We start from the raw sequence: 4387 nt of genomic DNA, 5'->3' as shown, positions 1-4387 counted from the left end.
CATCTTCCCATACCCCAAGTAGTTTATTTGTTGTTCGGTCCGCCATTTGTAGAGTCATATTAGTGCACTTGAGTTCTCCTACTCCTAGCCTTTCACATACCAAATATGGCATGACACTCACACTTGCACCTAGATCACATAGTGCTTTGTTGATCGTGGTGTCGCCGATGGTACATGGAATGGAGAAGTTTCCCGGATCTTTAAGCTTAGGTGGGGAATTTCCTTGAAGTATTGCACTACTTGTGTTTGTGATTGCGATAGTTTCCAACTTCCTAATGAACTTCTTCTTGGTAAGGATACCTTTCATGTATTTTGCATAGGCCGGCACATGGTTGATCAATTCCGTAAATGGGATGGAAACCTCTAAGTTCTTCACAATCTCCATGAATTTCCCAAGTTGCTCATCAAGCTTAGGCTTGGCTTTGCGACTTGGAAATGGAAGTCTAATTACAATAGGTTTTCTTTCAACCTGTTAGGCCTTCTCTTCATTTCTCTTCTTCAATGATTCATTGGTAGTTGGTTCCACTACCCGAGGCTTTCTCCTCAATGGTTCAAACTCCTTCCTTTGTTCAATCACATCTCTTGGCTTGACACTTTCCTCAATAACATCCTCTTCAATTAGCTTCTTAGGTCCCTCATATTGTGTACCACTCCTCAAATGAATGGCATTGATGGTTTCATGCTTTGTAGGAGGATTACCTTGGCGAGGTAATTGTCTTTTTTGCCTTTGGGAACTCGAAGAGGCCGATTGGGTCATTTGTGTTTCCAACATCTTGGTATGAGCAAGGATATTGTTGATGGTAGTGTCTTTGGCTTGGCTATCTCTTTGCATTTGAGTGAAGAAGTCTTGTTTTTTCTTTTGCATTTGAAGGACCGCTTTTTTAACATCAAAAGCTTGGTCATTGGTTTGATTATAAGAGGGTTGGTTTTGGAATCCTTGGTTTTGGTTGAAAAAGGGTCTTTGAGTAGGATTTCTCATTGGAGGTGGGGTGTATGTTGGTTGAGGATTTTGAACATTTTGGCTTTTGTATGAGAAGTTTTGGTGAATTTGGTGTTTTCATTGTAAAAGTTGGAGTAAGAGGTGTCATTCTTGTATTCTTGGAAAGCATTCACTTGCTCATTTGTGCCCCTACACTCTTGTTGATCATGTCCCAAAGTTCCACAATTCTCACATACTCCATTTGGAATAGAAGACATTGACACCATGGCATTTACTTATTGATGTTGCTTGAGTGATTGACGAGCCTCATTCATCTTGGCTATGGCCTTGTCAAATTTCAAGTTCATTGTGTCAATATGGGAGAATAATTGGGCACCCAAATCGGCACTCAATTGTGTGACGGAGTCAACTTCATGTCTCCCTCCCCTAGTAGCTTTTCTTGGCCTAACTATATTGAGAGTTGTGAACCACCATCTCCTCTTTCTTGGCCCAAGTTTGGTTATCATCTACCTCGGTAAATCTCTATTAGAACCCATGTTGAGTATATTCTTTAAGTCTTCATACAACCCATGCCAAAATTGTTGGACTAGACACCATTCGGTTAACCCATGATGAGGACAAGAGCGACATGTACCTTTGAATATTTCCCATGCCTCATACAGAGACTCTTCATCTCTTTGGTTAAACCCGGTGATTTGGGCACTTAACATGTTGGTTGTGCACCCTCGCAATATTGCTAATAAAATACAATAAGAAAAATGCGGAATTTTATGAAAATTTTGAAACTTTTTAAAGTCTAAAGCGCGGGTCCAATAAAACCTACAACAAGATAAAGTATGCGGAAATAAAGTTATGTTGATACAAACGTGATAGTCATCGATGAGGGAAAATATATCCCTCAAATGACAAGACGATAAAGGGTGAGTCTAAGCAATCCTAGTAAACAGACTACTAATCCAAGGTGCTCGCTAGCTCACACGTCTAAACCCCACAATTGCATCTTTACAAACCTGTCATTCATGTAAACATGAAAGCCACGATCACTGGGGAGTAACTCAAGGTTCTCCTATCCACAAATTGTCGAAACAAACATAACAAGGAACTCAAATAGGTAAATCATGTAAGATAATTACAAATGACATGAACATCAAAATCTATATTTAAACATGACAATTAAATGAGATGGAACAAGATAGGTCAATAATAGCATAATAAAGACTCCACTATTCATGTGAGATAATTAAATAATATGAAAGACAAGAATACGGTCATTTAGACAAAGGCACGCATTTCAAGGAAACATGACATAGATATGAGATTTAGAACTCGAATCATATTAAGTAGGTAAGTAAAGAATCAATCAATACAAAATACGTGAATGGAAACCATAGCCATTACTTTTAAAACCTCATAACAAACATTGCACGGGACGTAGCTACTAATGTCACATTTATACTTATGGCTTGCATCTCACCATAAGAACAGATGGGAACATCAATTCCGACGATCATATCTCAACTAGAAGGCTTGCATCTCACCTCTAGTATTCGATAGGACCAAGACTCTCACATCCAAACAATATAAGGCACAACTGTTGCCTTGAATGACATATGACAATAACTATAACCAAGCAAGACCTTTATTACTCATTAAATATAATTCCCCTGGTAGGACGGCAATGATAATCACACAGACTCAGTCCTAGTCTAAATCTAGCCAGACTCTCTAGACAGTACAGTTCCCGATTCGACATGCGGTAGGACAGTCCGCATCCAAGACTCGAACAACAGATCAGAATTAGAGAACCCACAATCGGTAGGACAGTCCGAAAGAGGCGGAAAATATAAGCTAAACCCATACTTGGCAGATCGGCATAAGTAGGGCGTAAAGATAAGTCAAGCAGTAAGATATAGCATAAAGGCATTATCATAAGAATACGGCTCCTCACAAGTAATTATTTATAATAAATCTTTCATACTTGTATTATTTTAATAAATATTCCATTTCATAAATAAACATGCCGGTTACATAAAATATAACAACCGGTAATGAATAATTTACGTTATGTAAAATTACGGGATACAATGTAAACAAGCACATGTGACTCATTCATGAGCCCACTCCAACATATAAGGTTGCCCCAACAAATAAAACATGATAAGCCCAGCCAATAAAACCTAATGAACCCAACAAATAAAACCTAACATGCACAAAAAATAAACATTACAAACCACAAAAGAAGAAACCAAAGAACTCAAGGTGCATAAGCTTCACCCACCTGTGTCCACCATGAGTCGTGGCTAGGCCTTGGCCGTGCTACCAGCCCACGGCCAGCCACCACAACCACCCAGCCGCCCAGCCAGGCCCATGGTCAGCCCACGGTCAGCCGAACAAACACCACCAACACTTATGCAAAGCAATAAAACATGTAAACCACAAGACGGTATCATGAGCATGCTTAAGACGGACATATACACAGATTTTACCATACATATTAACCACCATTTACCCGTCAAAACAGCCCGTAACAACCTGCAAAATACCACCCGAACACCCACCCACGGTTGCCAAACAATCGTGAGACAGCCCTAGAAACCGTGGTAAAACATGGTCTATAGCTAGATATTTAAAGCGAGAAAATTCGAGTACACGTATGTTGATATTAGCATGTAAATAGCAAGCACACAAACAGTCCCGAAAGACTAATTTACCCGTCCCATAACAGGGTTAATGCAGCCCCTGTCACGGCTTTAAAGCCGAATCCTAGCAGCCCCATTTCAGCTCAAAATTAAGACGGAAGTTAAAGAGAAGTTGTGACGGAAACAAGCACGACTAAAGCATGAATAACCACCACAAAATTTGTTACAACAATACGCAAGAAAAACCGTGAAAAACAACTATAATTACCTGTGAAAAACAGATGGCAAGCATTCGAAACCAACCTCCATACCTGAATTCACTTGGGAAGAAATAAGCCATGGAAATACCCAAGTAAACATGTAAAATGACTACTAAATTCACATATTCAACCACACATGAGAAAGGCATAAAGAACTACACTTTACGACAAATAAGAGTGAAAAAACGAGTAGAAAGGGCCAAATATCGATACTTTGTCGAGTAACCTATCACCGTTACCTCGAAAGCTCTCTAATCTTCAAGTGAATGGTCCACAAAGTACGAGTCTCCCTCCGGGTTTTCAAATTCTTCACCTAGAAACAAGGAAACGGAGTATTTAAGCTAAAAGTCGAAACTTTTATAAGATGGTCGATTTCGAAACCTCCACAAGAGTGGGACTTTCTTACCTAGAAAGTTGAAGGACGGAAAGGGTAAGAGAATGGTGCAAAAATTAAAGGAAACGGTCGAGAAACGGAAGAGAAATCTCAGTTTGAAGGTCGAATAAAAATGGTGTTCATGACTTTGTGTCTACTGCATTGTTTCTGTTGT

General features: G+C 39.5%; 1 non-coding gene across 1 annotated transcript; it reads left to right on the top strand.

Moving 5' to 3' along the window:
- Positions 1 to 1543: 1543 nt before the first annotated feature.
- Positions 1544 to 1650, top strand: LOC141636510 (small nucleolar RNA R71). Its single transcript, XR_012541116.1, has one exon. It is a non-coding gene; the product is annotated as a small nucleolar RNA R71 (small nucleolar RNA).
- The last annotated feature ends 2737 nt before the right edge of the window (positions 1651 to 4387 follow it).

This window comes from Silene latifolia, chromosome Y (assembly GCF_048544455.1).
Source record: "Silene latifolia isolate original U9 population chromosome Y, ASM4854445v1, whole genome shotgun sequence".
Lineage (NCBI taxonomy): Eukaryota > Viridiplantae > Streptophyta > Magnoliopsida > Caryophyllales > Caryophyllaceae > Silene > Silene latifolia.
The sequence above is the reverse complement of the archived record's forward strand: the minus strand, read 5'-3'. Positions and strand labels throughout refer to the sequence as shown.